The 15,987-nt window shown below is 37.6% G+C and overlaps 18 non-coding genes across 18 annotated transcripts; all 18 read left to right on the plus strand.

The window, feature by feature from the left end:
- Positions 1-358: 358 nt before the first annotated feature.
- Positions 359-430, plus strand: TRNAC-GCA (transfer RNA cysteine (anticodon GCA)). The gene has a single exon. It is a non-coding gene; the product is annotated as a tRNA-Cys (tRNA).
- A 1,048-nt stretch (positions 431-1,478) lies between these two features.
- On the plus strand, positions 1,479-1,550 carry TRNAC-GCA (transfer RNA cysteine (anticodon GCA)). Its single transcript has one exon. It is a non-coding gene; the product is annotated as a tRNA-Cys (tRNA).
- Positions 1,551-2,782: 1,232 nt separating this feature from the next.
- TRNAC-GCA (transfer RNA cysteine (anticodon GCA)) lies at positions 2,783-2,854 on the plus strand. The gene has a single exon. It is a non-coding gene; the product is annotated as a tRNA-Cys (tRNA).
- Positions 2,855-4,060: 1,206 nt separating this feature from the next.
- Positions 4,061-4,132, plus strand: TRNAC-GCA (transfer RNA cysteine (anticodon GCA)). Its single transcript has one exon. It is a non-coding gene; the product is annotated as a tRNA-Cys (tRNA).
- Positions 4,133-4,700: 568 nt separating this feature from the next.
- Positions 4,701-4,772, plus strand: TRNAC-GCA (transfer RNA cysteine (anticodon GCA)). Its single transcript has one exon. It is a non-coding gene; the product is annotated as a tRNA-Cys (tRNA).
- Positions 4,773-6,345: 1,573 nt separating this feature from the next.
- On the plus strand, positions 6,346-6,417 carry TRNAC-GCA (transfer RNA cysteine (anticodon GCA)). Its single transcript has one exon. It is a non-coding gene; the product is annotated as a tRNA-Cys (tRNA).
- A 570-nt stretch (positions 6,418-6,987) lies between these two features.
- Positions 6,988-7,059, plus strand: TRNAC-GCA (transfer RNA cysteine (anticodon GCA)). Its single transcript has one exon. It is a non-coding gene; the product is annotated as a tRNA-Cys (tRNA).
- Positions 7,060-7,628: 569 nt separating this feature from the next.
- Positions 7,629-7,700, plus strand: TRNAC-GCA (transfer RNA cysteine (anticodon GCA)). Its single transcript has one exon. It is a non-coding gene; the product is annotated as a tRNA-Cys (tRNA).
- Positions 7,701-8,252: 552 nt separating this feature from the next.
- Positions 8,253-8,324, plus strand: TRNAC-GCA (transfer RNA cysteine (anticodon GCA)). Its single transcript has one exon. It is a non-coding gene; the product is annotated as a tRNA-Cys (tRNA).
- Positions 8,325-8,891: 567 nt separating this feature from the next.
- On the plus strand, positions 8,892-8,963 carry TRNAC-GCA (transfer RNA cysteine (anticodon GCA)). The gene has a single exon. It is a non-coding gene; the product is annotated as a tRNA-Cys (tRNA).
- A 569-nt stretch (positions 8,964-9,532) lies between these two features.
- TRNAC-GCA (transfer RNA cysteine (anticodon GCA)) lies at positions 9,533-9,604 on the plus strand. The gene has a single exon. It is a non-coding gene; the product is annotated as a tRNA-Cys (tRNA).
- A 553-nt stretch (positions 9,605-10,157) lies between these two features.
- TRNAC-GCA (transfer RNA cysteine (anticodon GCA)) lies at positions 10,158-10,229 on the plus strand. Its single transcript has one exon. It is a non-coding gene; the product is annotated as a tRNA-Cys (tRNA).
- Positions 10,230-10,796: 567 nt separating this feature from the next.
- On the plus strand, positions 10,797-10,868 carry TRNAC-GCA (transfer RNA cysteine (anticodon GCA)). Its single transcript has one exon. It is a non-coding gene; the product is annotated as a tRNA-Cys (tRNA).
- Positions 10,869-11,436: 568 nt separating this feature from the next.
- On the plus strand, positions 11,437-11,508 carry TRNAC-GCA (transfer RNA cysteine (anticodon GCA)). Its single transcript has one exon. It is a non-coding gene; the product is annotated as a tRNA-Cys (tRNA).
- Positions 11,509-12,076: 568 nt separating this feature from the next.
- Positions 12,077-12,148, plus strand: TRNAC-GCA (transfer RNA cysteine (anticodon GCA)). The gene has a single exon. It is a non-coding gene; the product is annotated as a tRNA-Cys (tRNA).
- Positions 12,149-12,717: 569 nt separating this feature from the next.
- Positions 12,718-12,789, plus strand: TRNAC-GCA (transfer RNA cysteine (anticodon GCA)). Its single transcript has one exon. It is a non-coding gene; the product is annotated as a tRNA-Cys (tRNA).
- A 568-nt stretch (positions 12,790-13,357) lies between these two features.
- TRNAC-GCA (transfer RNA cysteine (anticodon GCA)) lies at positions 13,358-13,429 on the plus strand. The gene has a single exon. It is a non-coding gene; the product is annotated as a tRNA-Cys (tRNA).
- A 2,179-nt stretch (positions 13,430-15,608) lies between these two features.
- Positions 15,609-15,680, plus strand: TRNAC-GCA (transfer RNA cysteine (anticodon GCA)). The gene has a single exon. It is a non-coding gene; the product is annotated as a tRNA-Cys (tRNA).
- Positions 15,681-15,987: the final 307 nt, after the last annotated feature.

The raw sequence follows: 15,987 nt of genomic DNA on the forward strand, positions 1-15,987 counted from the left end.
CGCAGAGACTTGTCCAAACCATCACACTTAACACACAAAACTGTTTAACGTATCTTACAAAAGAATCTCACTTTCCCCAAATATGATGTTTTGAATCCCATTCTGAAAATCATATTAGATGATGGGAATGAGGCCGAATTATATTCACGCAAAAGCCATTTTCATTTTGGTTGTGTAATGTCGAAGTCGAAAGTTTAATTTCGGGAAAATGTGCTCAAAGTGTGAGATTCAAGTGTAATTATATCCTCTAAAAGACTTGTTCATGGTGGTTGTGGACTGGTGAAGTCGATCATTTGTTTGCTGGGAAAATGAGCTAAAAAATTGATTCAAGATTATCTCAAAATTTCTAGTATTGCATGGGGGTGTAGCTCAGAGGTAGAGCATTTGACTGCAGATCAAGAGGTCCTTGGTTCAAATCCAAGCGCCCCCTTTTCTTGTTCGTGAATTTTTTCATTGGCAAGACCTCTGCTGGAGGGCAAAAACATGTGTAATAACAGCCACAGAGGGTTCACGTGGGGATTGGCTTGCCGGTCCTGCTTGTAGCCAATAAGGGTTGAGATAGGGACCATGGCCCATGCGTCATTATGACAGGCCATCAGGGGGATGGGCTTAGCCATTCGGGGCCCCAGCTAATGGGGAGCCGGATGAGGGGCGTGGTCCCGGGATTGACAGGGAACCATCGAGAATGGTCGGAGCTGTCCATGGATGATTTGCTAGGGGAACCACGTGACAAAGGTGTTAAGAGCGAGGGGAGGAGAACGATCGGGAGCAGACTGGAGCAGGAGGAGAGCAGGGTCACGCGCGGACGGGCCGGGGTTTGCCACGTGCACGGCGGGGACTTAGTGGGTGGTCTGTCCTCTCTCCGTTGTCTGCCAGCAACGGAGAGTGAGTGAGCAAGGTGTATCGTTAAGTGAAAATAAAAAGGACCGATTCCGAAGCCGTCTCCTGAAGGATTATTACACATGCATAGAAGTATCAGTTTAAATAAAGAAGAGAAATTGCACCTCTTTTGCTTGACATTTACGTTATCATGCGAAAAGTTTATTTTTTATCTTCCATAATTGTCTTTAGTTTCTTTTCGACTTTTTATTAAAAACAATCTTCACGCTTATTTATGTCACGCAGAGACTTGTCCAAACCATCACACTTAACACACAAAACTGTTTAACGTATCTTACAAAAGAATCTCACTTTCCCCAAATATGATGTTTTGAATCCCATTCTGAAAATCATATTAGATGATGGGAATGATGCCGAATTATATTCACGCAAAAGCCATTTTCATTTTGGTTGTGTAATGTCGAAGTCGAAAGTTTAATTTCGGGAAAATGTGCTCAAAGTGTGAGATTCAAGTGTAATTATATCCTCTAAAAGACTTGTTCATGGTGGTTGTGGACTGGTGAAGTCGATCATTTGTTTGCTGGGAAAATGAGCTAAAAAATTGATTCAAGATTATCTCAAAATTTCTAGTATTGCATGGGGGTGTAGCTCAGAGGTAGAGCATTTGACTGCAGATCAAGAGGTCCTTGGTTCAAATCCAAGCGCCCCCTGTTCTTGTTCGTGAATTTTTTCATTGGCAAGACCTCTGCTGGAGGGCAAAAACATGTGTAATAACAGCCACAGAGGGTTCACGTGGGGATTGGCTTGCCGGTCCTGCTTGTAGCCAATAAGGGTTGAGATAGGGACCATGGCCCATGCGTCATCATGACAGGCCATCAGGGGGATGGGCTTAGCCATTCGGGGCCCCAGCTAATGGGGAGCTGGATGAGGGGCGTGGTCCCGGGATTGACAGGGAACCATCGAGAATGGTCGGAGCTGTCCATGGATGATTGGCTAGGCCAGGGGTCGGCAACCTACGGCTCCGGAGCCGCATGCGGCTCTTTGCGGGCTGCTTCTTGACGATATGTACGTATGTACAGTATGTACATAGATGCATTGCGGCTCTTGAAATATTGAATTTTGTACCGAATTGGAAAGAAATGGCTCTTCTTGTTATTTTGGTTGCCGACCCCTGGGCTAGGGGAACCACGTGACGAAGGTGTTAAGAGCGAGGGGAGGAGAACGATCGGGAGCAGACTGGAGCAGGAGGAGAGCAGGGTCACGCGCAAACGGGGCCGGGGTTTGCCACGTGCGCGGCGGGGACTTAGTGGGTGGTCTATCCTCTCTCCGTTGTCTGCCAGCAACGGAGAGTGAGTGAGCAAGGTGTATCGTGAAGTGAAAATAAAAAGGACCGATTCCGAAGCCGTCTCCTGAAGGATTATTACACATGCATAGAAGTATCAGTTTAAATAAAGAAGAGAAATTGCACCTCTTTTGCTTGACATTTACGTTATCATGCGAAAAGTTTATTTTTTATCTTCCATAATTGTCTTTAGTTTCTTTTCGACTTTTTTATTAAAAACAATCTTCACGCTTATTTATGTGACGCAGAGACTTGTCCAAACCATCACACTTAACACACAAAACTGTTTAACTTATCTCACAAAAAAATCTCACTTTCCCCAAATATGATGTTTTGAATCCCATTCTGAAAATCATATTAGATAATGGGAATCAGGCCGACTTATATTCACGCAAACGCCTTTTTCATTTTGGTTGTGTAATGTCGAAGTTGAAAGTTTAATTTTGGGAAAATGTACTCAAAGTGTGAGATTCAAGTGTAATTATGTACTCTAAAAGACTTGTTCATGGTGGTTGTGGACTGGTGAAGTTGATAATTTCTTTGCTGGGAAAATGAGCTAAAAAATTGATCAAGATTACATCAAAATTTGTAGTGTTGCATGAGGGTGTGGCTCAGAGGTAGAGCATTTGACTGCAGATCAAGAGGTCCTTGCTTCAAATCCAAGCGCCCCCTTTTCTTGTTCGTGCATTTTTTCATTGGCAAGACCTCTGCTGGAGTGCAAAAACATGCAAAGAAGTATCAGTTTAAATAAAGAAGAGAAATTGCACCTCTTTTGCTTGACATTTACGTTATCATGCGGAAAGTTTATTTTTTATCTTCCATAATTGTCTTTAGTTTCTTTTCGACTTTTATTAAAAACAATCTTCACGCTTATTTATGTCACGCAGAGACTTGTCCAAACCATCACACTTAACAAACAAAACTGTTTAACTTATCTTACAAAAGAATCTCAATTTCCCCAAATATGATGTTTTGAATCCCATTCTGAAAATCATATTAGATAATTGGAATGAGGACGAATTATATTCATGCAAAAGCCTTTTTCATTTTGGTTGTGCAATGTCGAAGTTTAAAGTTTAATTTTGGGAAAATGTACTCAAAGTGTGAGATTCAAGTGTAATTATGTACTCCAAAAGACTTGTTCATGGTGGTTGTGGACTGGTGAAGTTGATAATTTGTTTGCTGGGAAAATGAGCTAAAAAATTGATCAAGATTACATCAAAATTTGTAGTGTTGCATGGGGTTGTGGCTCAGAGGTAGAGCATTTGACTGCAGATCAAGAAGCCCTTGATTAAAATCCAAGCGCCCCCTTTTCTTGTTCGTGAATTTTTTCATTGGCAAGACCTCTGCTGGAGGGCAAAAACATGCATAGAAATATCAGTTTAAATAAAGAAGAGAAATTGCACATCTTTTGCTTGACATTTACGTAATCATGCGAAAAGTTTATTTTTTATCTTCCATAATTGTCTTTAGTTTCTTTTCGACTTTTTATTAAAAACAATCTTCACGCTTATTTATGTCACGCAGAGACTTGTCCAAACCATCACACTTAACACACAAAACTGTTTAACTTATCTTACAAAAGAATCTCAATTTCCCCAAATATGATGTTTTGAATCCCATTCTGAAAATCATATTAGATAATGGGAATGAGGCCGAATTATATTCACGCAAACGCTTTTTCATTTTGGTTGTGTAATGTCGAAGTCGAAAGTTTAATTTTGGGAAAATGTACTCAAAGTGTGAGATTCAAGTGTAATTATGTACTCTAAAAGACTTGTTCATGGTGGTTGTGGACTGGTGAAGTTGATAATTTGTTTGCTGGGAAAATGAGCTAAAAAATTGATCAAGATTACATCAAAATTTGTAGCGTTGCATGGGGGTGTGGCTCAGAGGTAGAGCATTTGACTGCAGATCAAGAGGTCCTTGATTCAAATCCAAGCGCCCCCTTTTCTTGTTCGCGCATTTTTTCATTGGCAAGACCTCTGCTGGAGTGCAAAAACATGCAAAGAAGTATCAGTTTAAATTAAGAAGAGAAATTGCACCTCTTTTGCTTGACATTTACGTTATCATGCGAAAAGTTTATTTTTTATCTTCCATAATTGTCTTTAGTTTTTCTTCGACTTTTAATTAAAAACAATCTTCACGCTTATTTATGTGACGCAGAGACTTGTCCAAACCATCACACTTAACACACAAAACTGTTTAACTTATCTTACAAAAAAATCTCACTTTCCCCAAATATGATGTTTTGAATCCCATTCTGAAAATCATATTAGTTAATGGGAATGAGGCCGAATTATATTCACGCAAACGCCTTTTTCATTTCGGTTGTGTAATGTCGAATTCGAAAGTTTAATTTTGGGAAAATGTGCTCAAAGTGTGAGATTCAAGTGTAATTATGTACTCTAAAAGACTTGTTCATGGTGGTTGTGGACTGGTGAAGTCGATAATTTGTTTGCTGGGAAAATGAGCTAAAATTTGATTCAAGATTACATCAAAATTTGTAGTATTGCATGGGGGTGTAGCTCAGAGGTAGAGCATTTGACTGCAGATCAAGAGGTCCTTGGTTCAAATCCAAGCGCCCCCTTTTCTTGTTCGTGAATTTTTTCATTGGCAAGGCCTCTGCTGGAGTGCAAAAACATGCATAGAAGTATCAGTTTAAATAAAGAAGAGAAATTGCACCTCTTTAGCTTGACATTAACGTTATCATGCGAAAAGTTTATTTTTTATCTTCCATAATTGTCTTTAGTTTCTTTTCGACTTTTAATTAAAAACAATCTTCACGCTTATTTATGTGACGCAGAGACTTGTCCAAACCATCACACTTAACACACAAAACTGTTTAACTTATACTATGGGAACCTCATTTGCCAGTAAAAATATGATAATTGGTTCTTTACTCTTCTATCTGGCAACAAAACTGGCACCTTTTTACAAGGAGTCATGTGAGGTTCCCATAGTGTAGATGCTTGCCCCGAGCTCTCATACTCTGATGGTGCATTGTCTTTGAGTTGTGCGCCTTTTGGCGTCATATGGTCCAACCCATATGAGACTAGGCTCTAAGGAAAGCTGTCTCGGGTGTGGATCAATCAACTTTAAGGACAGTGCACATTATCAGAGTTATGTTCTTTTGTTTGTATTATGACTGCAGGTATTGCGGTCTATGCAAACATGACTCCTTGTAAAAAGGTGTCAGTTTTGTTGCCAGATAGAAGGGTAAAGAACCAATTATCATATTTTTACTGGCAAATGAGGTTCCCATAGTGTAGATGCTTGCCCCGAGCTCTCATACTCTGATGGTGCATTGTCTTTGAGTTGTGCGCCTTTTGGCGTCATCTGGTCCAACCCATATGAGACTAGGCTCTAAGGAAAAGCTGTCTCGGGTGTGGATCAATCAACTTTAAGGACAGTGCACATTGTCAGAGTTATGTTCTTTTGTTTGTATTATGACTGCAGGTATTGCGGTCTATGCAAACATGACTCCTTGTAAAAAGGTGTCAGTTTTGTTGCCAGATAGAAGGGTAAAAAACCAATTATCATATTTTTACTGGCAAATGAGGTTCCCATAGTGAAGATGCTTGCCCCGAGCTCTCATACTCTGATGGTGCATTGTCTTTGAGTTGTGCGCCTTTTGGCGTCATCTGGTCCAACCCATATGAGACTAGGCTCTAAGGAAAGCTGTCTCGGGTGTGGATCAATCAACTTTAAGGACAGTGCACATTTTCAGAGTTAAGTTCTTTTGTTTGTATTATGACTGCAGGTATTGCGGTCTATGCAAACATGACTCCTTGTAAAAAGGTGTCAGTTTTGTTGCCAGATAGAAGGGTAAAGAACCAATTATCATGTTTAACTTATCTTACAAAAAAATCTCACTTTCCCCAAATATGATGTTTTGAATCCCATTCTGAAAATCATATTAGATAATGGGAATGAGGCCGAATTATATTCACGCAAAAGCCTTTTTAATTTCGGTTGTGTAATGTCGAATTCGAAAGTTTAATTTTGGGAAAATGTGCTCAAAGTGTGAGATTCAAGTGTAATTATATCCTCTAAAAGACTTGTTCATGGTGGTTGTGGACCGGTGAAGTCGATCATTTGTTTGCTGGGAAAATGAGCTAAAAAATTGATTCAAGATTACATCAAAATTTGTTGTATTGCATGGGGGTGTAGCTCAGAGGTAGAGCATTTGACTGCACATCAAGAGGTCCTTGGTTTAAATCCAAGCGCCCACTTTTCTAGTTTATGAATTTTTTCATTGTCAAGGCCTCTGCTGGAGTGCTAAAACATGCATAGAAGTATCAGTTTAAATAAAGAAGAGAAATTGTACCTCTTTTGCTTGACATTAACGTTATCATGCGAAAAGTTTATTTTTTATGTTCCATAATTGTCTTCAGTTTCTTTTCGACTTATAATTAAAAAACAATCTTCACGCTTATTTATGTCATGCAGAGACTTGTCCAAACCATCACACTTAACACACAAAACTGTTTAACTTATCTTACAAAGGAATCTCACTTTCCCGAAATATGATGTTTTGTATCCCATTCAGAAAATCATATTAGATAATGGGAATGAGGCCGAATTATAATCACGCAAAAGCCTTTTTCATTTCGGTTGTGTAATGTCGAAGTCGAAAGTTGAATTTTGGGAAAATGTGCGCAAAGTGTGAGATTCAAGTGTAATTATATACTCTAAAAGACTTGTTCATGGTGGTTGTGGACCGGTGAAGTCGATAATTTGTTTGCTGGGAAAATGAGCTAAAAAATAGATTCAAGATGACATCAAATATTGTAGTATTGCATGGGGGTGTAGCTCAGAGGTAGAGCATTTGACTGCAGATCAAGAGGTCCTTGGTTCAAATCCAAGCGCCCCCTTTTCTTGTTCGTGAATTTTTTCATTGGCAAGGCCTCTGCTGGAGTGCAAAAACATGCATAGAAGTATCAGTTTAAATAAAGAAGAGAAATTGCACCTCTTTTGCTTGACATTTACGTTATCATGCGAAAAGTTTATTTTTTATCTTCCATAATTGTCTTTAGTTTCTTTTCGACTTTTTATTAAAATACAATCTTCAAGCTTTTTTATGTCACGCAGAGACTTGTCCAAACCATCACACTTAACAAACAAAACTGTTTAACTTATCTTACAAAAGAATCTCAATTTCCCCAAATATGATGTTTTGAATCCCATTCTGAAAATCATATTAGAAAATGGGAATGAGGCCGAATTATATTCACGCAAAAGCCTTTTCATTTTGTTTGTGTAATGTCGAAGTCGAAAGTTTAATTTTGGGAAAATGTGCTCAAAGTGTGAGATTCAAGTGTAATTATGTACTCTAAAAGACTTGTTCATGGTGGTTTTGGACTGGTGAAGTTGATAATTTGTTTGCTGGGAAAATGAGCTAAAAAAATGATTCAAGATTACATCAAAATTTGTAGTGTTGCATGGGGGTGTAGCTCAGAGGTAGAGCATTTGACTGCAGATCAAGAGGTCCTTGGTTCAAATCCAAGCGCCCCCTTTTCTTGTTCGTGAATTTTTTCATTGGCAAGACCTCTGCTGGAGTGCAAAAACATGCAGAGAAGTATCAGTTTAAATAAAGAAGAGAATTGCACCTCTTTTGCTTCACATTTACGTTATCATGCGAAAAGTTTATTTTTTATCTTCCATAATTGTCTTTAGTTTCTTTTCGACTTTTAATAAAAAATCTTCACGCGTATTTACGTCACGCGGCGACTTGTCCAAACGATTGCACTTAACACACAAAACTGTTTGACTTATCTTACAAAAGAATCTCACTTTCACCAAATATGATGTTTTGAATCCCATTCTGAAAATAATATTAGATAATAGGAATGAGGCCGAATTATATTCACACAAAGTCTTTTTCATTTTGTTTGTGTAATGCCGAAGTCGAGAGTTTAATTTTGGGAAAATGTGCTCAAAGTGTGAGATTCAAGTGTAATTAGAATTGTTCAAGGTGGTTGTGGACCGGTGAAGTCGATCATTTGTTTGCTGGGAAAATGAGCTAAAAAATGGATTCAAGATTACATCAAAATTTGTTGTATTGCATGGGGGTGTAGCTCAGAGGTAGAGCATTTGACTGCACATCAAGAGGTCCTTGGTTCAAATCCAAGTGCCCCCTTTTCTTGTTCGTGAATTTTTTCATTGGCAAGGCCTCTGCTGGAGTGCAAAAACATGCATAGAAGTATCAGTTTAAATAAAGAAGAGAAATTGCACCTCTTTTGCTTGACATTTACGTTATCATGCGAAAAGTTTATTTTTTATCTTCCATAATTGTCTTTAGTTTCTTTTCGACTTTTTATTAAAAACAATCTTCACGCCTATTTATGTCACGCAGAGACTTGTCCAAACCATCACACTTAACAAACAAAACTGTTTAACTTATCTTACAAAAGAATCTCAATTTCCCCAGATATGATGTTTTGAATCCCATTCTGAAAATCATATTAGATAATGGGAATGAGGCCGAATTATATTCACGCAAAAGCCTTTTCAATTTGGTTGTGTAATGTCGACGTCGAAAGTTTAATTTTGGGAAAATGTGCTCAAAGTGTGAGATTCAAGTGTAATTATATCCTCTAAAAGACTTGTTCATGGTGGTTGTGGACTGGTGAAGTCGATCATTTGTTTGCTGGGAAAATGAGCTAAAAATTGATTCAAGATTATCTAAAAATTTCTAGTATTGCATGGGGGTGGAGCTCAGAGGTAGAGCATTTGACTGCAGATCAAGAGGTCCTTGGTTCAAATGCAAGCGCCCCCTTTTCTTGTTCGTGAATTTTTTCATTGGCAAGACCTCTGCTGGAGTGCAAAAACATGCATAGAAGTATCAGTTTAAATAAAGAAGAGAAATTGCACCTCTTTTGCTTGACATTTACGTTATCATGCGAAAAGTTTATTTTTTATCTTCCATAATTGTCTTTAGTTTCTTTTCGACTTTTAATTAAAAACAATCTTCACGCTTATTCATGTCACGCAGTGACTTGTCCAAACCATCACACTTAACACACAAAACTGTTTAACTTATCTTACAAAAGAATCTCAATTTCACCAAATATGATGTTTTGAATCCCATTCTGAAAATCATATTAGAAAATGGGAATGAGGCCGAATTATATTCACGCAAAAGCCTTTTTCATTTTGGTTGTGTAATGTCGAAGTCGAAAGTTTAATTTTGGGAAAATGTGCTCAAAGTGTGAGATTCAAGTGTAATTATGTACTCTAAAAGACTTGTTCATGATGGTTTTGGACTGGTGAAGTTGATAATTTGTTTGCTGGGAAAATGAGCTAAAAAATTGATTCAAGATTACATCAAAATTGGTAGTGTTGCATGGGGGTGTAGCTCAGAGGTAGAGCATTTGACTGCAGATCAAGAGGTCCTTGGTTCAAATCCAAGCGCCCCCTTTTCTTGTTCGTGAATTTTTTCATTGGCAAGACCTCTGCTGGAGTGCAAAAACATGCATAGAAGTAACAGTTTAAATAAAGAAGAGAAATTGCACCTCTTTTGCTTGACATTTACGTTATCATGCGAAAAGTTTATTTTTTATCTTCCATAATTGTCTTTAGTATTTTTTCGACTTTTAATAAAAAATCTTCACGCGTATTTACGTCACGCGGCGACTTGTCCAAACGATTACACTTAACACACAAAACTGTTTAACTTATCTTACAAAATAATCTCACTTTCCCCAAATATGATGTTTTGAATCCCATTCTGAAAATCATATTAGATAATAGGAATGAGGCCGAATTATATTCACACAAAGTCTTTTTCATTTTGGTTGTGTAATGCCGAAGTCGAGAGTTTAATTTTGGGAAAATGTGCTCAAAGTGTGAGATTCAAGTGTAATTAGAATTGTTCAAGTTGGTTGTGGACCGGTGAAGTCGATCATTTGTTTGCTGGGAAAATGAGCTAAAAAATTGATTCAAGATTACATCAAAATTTGTAGCGTTGCATGGGGGTGTAGCTCAGAGGTAGAGCATTTGACTGCAGATCAAGAGGTCCTTGGTTCAAATCCAAGCGCCCCTTTTCTTGTTCGTGAATTTTTTCATTGGCAAGACCTCTGCTGGAGTGCAAAAACATGCAAAGAAGTATCAGTTTAAATAAAGAAGATAAATTGCACCTCTTTTGCTTGACATTTACGTTATCATGCGAAAAGTTTATTTTTTATCTTCCTAAATTGTCTTTAGTTTCTTTTCGACTTTTAATTAAAAACAATCTTCACGCTTATTTATGTCACGCAGTGACTTGTCCAAACCATCACACTTAACACACAAAACGGTTTAACTTATCTTACAAAAGAATCTCACTTTCCCCAAATATGATGTTTTGAATCCCATTCTGAAAATCATATTAGATAATAGGAATGAGGCCGAATTATATTCACGCAAAAGCCTTTTTCATTTTGGTTGTGTAATGTCGAAGTCGAAAGTTTAATTTTGGGAAAATGTGCTCAAAGTGTGAGATTCAAGTGTAATTACTTACTCTGAAAGACTTGTTCATGGTGGTTGTGGACTGGTGAAGTTGATAATTTGTTTGCTGGGAAAATGAGCTAAAAAATTTATCAAGATTACATCAAAATTTGTAGTGTTGCATGGGGGTGTGGCTCAGAGGTAGAGCATTTGACTGCAGATCAAGAGGTCCTTGATTCAAATCCAAGCGCCCCCTTTTCTTGTTCGCGCATTTTTTCATTGGCAAGACCTCTGCTGGAGTGCAAAAACATGCAAAGAAGTATCAGTTTAAATAAAGAAGAGAAATTGCACCTCTTTTGCTTGACATTTACGTTATAATGCGAAAAGTTTATTTTTTATCTTCCATAATTGTCTTTAGTTTCTTTTCGACTTTTTATTAAAAACAATCTTCACGCTTATTTATGTCACGCAGAGACTTGTCCAAACCATCACACTTAACAAACAAAACTGTTTAACTTATCTTACAAAAGAATCTCAATTTCCCCAAATATGATGTTTTGAATCCCATTCTGAAAATCATATTAGATAATGGGAATGAGGCCGAATTATATTCACGCAAACGCCTTTTTCATTTTGGTTGTGTAATGTCGAAGTTTAAAGTTTAATTTTGGGAAAATGTATTCAAAGTGTGAGATTCAAGTGTAATTATGTACTCTAAAAGACTTGTTCATGGTGGTTGTGGACTGGTGAAGTTGATAATTTGTTGGCTGGGAAAATGAGCTAAAAAATTGATCAAGATTACATCAAAATTTGTAGTGTTGCATGGGGGTGTAGCTCAGAGGTAGAGCATTTGACTGCAGATCAAGAGGTTCTTGGTTCAAATCCAAGCGCCCCCTTTTCTTGTTCGTGAATTTTTTCATTGGCAAGGCCTCTGCTGGAGTTCAAAAACATGCATAGAAGTATCAGTTTAAATAAAGAAGAGAAATTGCACCTCTTTTGCCTGACATTAACGTTATCATGCGAAAAGTTTATTTTTTATCTTCCATAATTGTCTTTAGTTTTTTTTCGACTTTTAATTAAAAACAATCTTCACGCTTATTTATGTGACGCAGAGACTTGTCCAAACCATCACACTTAACACACAAAACTGTTTAACTTATCTTACAAAAAAATCTCACTTTCCCCAAATATGATGTTTTGAATCCCATTCTGAAAATCATATTAGATAATGGGAATGAGGCCGAATTATATTCACGCAAACGCCTTTTTCATTTTGGTTGTGTAATGTCGAAGTTGAAAGTTTAATTTTGGGAAAATGTACTCAAAGTGTGAGATTCAAGTGTAATTATGTACTCTAAAAGACTTGTTCATGGTGGTTGTGGACTGGTGAAGTTGATAATTTGTTTGCTGGGAAAATGAGCTAAAAAATTTATCAAGATTACAACAAAATTTGTAGTGTTGCATGGGGGTGTGGCTCAGAGGTAGAGCATTTGACTGCAGATCAAGAGGCCCTTGATTCAAAACCAAGCGCCCCCTTTTCTTGTTCGTGCATTTTTTCATTAACAAGACCTCTGCTGGAGTGCAAAAACATGCAAAGAAGTATCAGTTTAAATAAAGAAGAGAAATTGCACCTCTTTTGCTTGACATTTACGTTATCATGCGAAAAGTTTATTTTTTATCTTCCATAATTGTCTTTAGTTTCTTTTCGACTTTATATTAAAAACAATCTTCACGCTTATTTATGTCACGCAGAGACTTGTCCAAACCATCACACTTAACAAACAAAACTGTTTAACTTATCTTACAAAAGAATCTCAATTTCCCCAAATATGATGTTTTGAATCCCATTCTGAAAATCATATTAGATAATGGGAATGAGGCCGAATTATATTCACGCAAACGCCTTTTTCATTTCGGTTGTGTAATGTCGAAGTCGAAAGTTTAATTTTGGGAAAATGTGCTCAAAGTGTGAGATTCAAGTGTAATTATATCCTCTAAAAGACTTGTTCATGGTGGTTGTGGACCGGTGAAGTCGATCATTTGTTTGCTGGGAAAATGAGCTAAAAAATTGATTCAAGATTACATCAAAATTTGTTGTATTGCATGGGGGTGTAGATCAGAGGTAGAGCATTTGACTGCAGATCAAGAAGTCCTTGGTTCAAATCCAAGCACCCCCTTTTCTTGTTCGTGAATTTTTTCATTGGCAAGGCCTCTGCTGGAGTGCAAAAACATGCATAGAAGTATCAGTTTAAATAAAGAAGAGAAATTGCACCTCTTTAGCTTGACATTAACGTTATCATGCGAAAAGTTTATTTTTTATCTTCCATAATTGTCTTTAGTTTCTTTTCGACTTTTAATTAAAAACAATCTTCACGCTTATTTATGTGACGCAGAGACTTGTCCAAACCATCACACTTAACACACAAAACTGTTTAACTTATCTTACAAAAAAATCTCACTTTCCCCAAATATGATGTTTTGAATCCCATTCTGAAAATCATATTAGATAATGGGAATGAGGCCGAATTATATTCACGCAAACGCCTTTTTCATTTTGGTTGTGTAATGTCGAATTCGAAAGTTTAATTTTGGGAAAATGTGCTCAAAGTGTGAGATTCAAGTGTAATTATGTACTCTAAAAGACTTGTTCATGGTGGTTGTGGACTGGTGAAGTCGATAATTTGTTTGCTGGGAAAATGAGCTAAAATTTGATTCAAGTTTACATCAAAATTTGTAGTATTGCATGGGGGTGTAGCTCAGAGGTAGAGCATTTGACTGCAGATCAAGAGGTCCTTGGTTCAAATCCAAGCGCCCCCTTTTCTTGTTCGTGAATTTTTTCATTGGCAAGGCCTCTGCTGGAGTGCAAAAACATGCATAGAAGTATCAGTTTAAATAAAGAAGAGAAATTGCACCTCTTTAGCTTGACATTAACGTTATCATGCGAAAAGTTTATTTTTTATCTTCCATAATTGTCTTTAGTTTCTTTTCGACTTTTAATTAAAAACAATCTTCACGCTTATTTACGTGACGCAGAGACTTGTCCAAACCATCACACTTAACACACAAAACTGTTTAACTTATACTATGGGAACCTCATTTGCCAGTAAAAATATGATAATTGGTTCTTTACCCTTCTATCTGGCAACAAAACTGACACCTTTTTACAAGGAGTCATGTGAGGTTCCCATAGTGTAGATGCTTGCCCCGAGCTCTCATACTCTGATGGTGCATTGTCTTTGAGTTGTGCGCCTTTTGGCGTCATCTGGTCCAACCCATATGAGACTAGGCTCTAAGGAAGCTCTCTCGGGTGTGGATCAATCAACTTTAAGGACAGTGCACATTATCAGAGTTATGTTCTTTTGTTTGTATTATGACTGCAGGTATTGCGGTCTATGCAAACATGACTCCTTGTAAAAAGGTGTCAGTTTTGTTGCCAGATAGAAGGGTAAAGAACCAATTATCATATTTTTACTGGCAAATGAGGTTCCCATAGTGTAGATGCTTGCCCCGAGCTCTCATACTCTGATGGTGCATTGTCTTTGAGTTGTGCGCCTTTTGGCGACATCTGGTCCAACCCATATGAGACTAGGCTCTAAGGAAAGCTGTCTCGGATGTGGATCAATCAACTTTAAGGACAGTGCACATTATCAGAGTTATGTTCTTTTGTTTGTATTATGACTGCAGGTATTGCGGTCTATGCAAACATGACTCCTTGTAAAAAGGTGTCAGTTTTGTTGCCAGATAGAAGGGTAAAGAACCAATTATCATATTTTTACTGGCAAATGAGGTTCCCATAGTGTAGATGCTTGCCCCGAGCTCTCATACTCTGATGGTGCATTGTCTTTGGGTTGTGCGCCTTTTGGCGTCATCTGGTCCAACCCATATGAGACTAGGCTCTAAGGAAAGCTGTCTCGGGTGTGGATCAATCAACTTTAAGGACAGTGCACATTATCAGAATTATGTTCTTTTGTTTGTATTATGACTGCAGGTATTGCGGTCTATGCAAACATGACTCCTTGTAAAAAGGTATCAGTTTTGTTGCCAGATAGAAGGGTAATGAACCAATTATCATATTTTTACTGGCAAATGAGGTTCCCATAGTGTAGATGCTTGCCCCGAGCTCTCATACTCTGATGGTGCATTGTCTTTGAGTTGTGCGCCTTTTGGCGTCATCTGGTCCAACCCATATGAGACTATGCTCTAAGGAAAGCTGTCTCGGGTGTGGATCAATCAACTTTAAGGACAGTGCACATTATCAGAGTTATGTTCTTTTGTTTGTATTATGACTGCAGGTATTGCGGTCTATGCAAACATGACTCCTTGTAAAACGGTGTCAGTTTTGTTGCCAGATAGAAGGGTAAAAAACCAATTATCATATTTTTACTGGCAAATGAGGTTCCCATAGTGTAGATGCTTGCCCCGAGCTCTCATACTCTGATGGTGCATTGTCTTTGAGTTGTGCGCCTTTTGGCGTCATCTGGTCCAACCCATATGAGACTAGGTTCTAAGGAAAGCTGTCTCGGGTGTGGATCAATCAACTTTAAGGACAGTGCACATTATCAGAGTTAAGTTCTTTTGTTTGTATTATGACTGCAGGTATTGCGGTCTATGCAAACATGACTCCTTGTAAAAAGGTGTCAGTTTTGTTGCCAGATAGAAGGGTAAAGAACCAATTATCATGTTTAACTTATCTTACAAAAAAATCTCACTTTCCCCAAATATGATGTTTTGAATCCCATTCTGAAAATCATATTAGATAATGGGAATGAGGCCGAATTATATTCACGCAAAAGCCTTTTTAATTTCGGTTGTGTAATGTCGAATTCGAAAGTTTAATTTTGGGAAAATGTGCTCAAAGTGTGAGATTCAAGTGTAATTATATCCTCTAAAAGACTTGTTCATGGTGGTTGTGGACCGGTGAAGTCGATCATTTGTTTGCTGGGAAAATGAGCTAAAAAATTGATTCAAGATTACATCAAAATTTGTTGTATTGCATGGGGGTGTAGCTCAGAGGTAGAGCATTTGACTGCACATCAAGAGGTCCTTGGTTTAAATCCAAGCGCCCACTTTTCTTGTTTATGAATTTTTTCATTGTCAAGGCCTCTGCTGGAGTGCTAAAACATGCATAGAAGTATCAGTTTAAATAAAGAAGATAAATTGCACCTCTTTTGCTTGACATTAACGTTATCATGCGAAAAGTTTATTTTTTATGTTCCATAATTGTCTTCAGTTTCTTTTCGACTTATAATTAAAAAACAATCTTCACGCTTATTTATGTCATGCAGAGACTTGTCCAAACCATCACACTTAACACACAAAACTGTTTAACTTATCTTACAAAAGAATCTCACTTTCCCCAAATATGATGTTTTGTA

This window comes from Lampetra fluviatilis, chromosome 58, assembly GCF_964198595.1.
Source record: "Lampetra fluviatilis chromosome 58, kcLamFluv1.1, whole genome shotgun sequence".
Lineage (NCBI taxonomy): Eukaryota > Metazoa > Chordata > Hyperoartia > Petromyzontiformes > Petromyzontidae > Lampetra > Lampetra fluviatilis.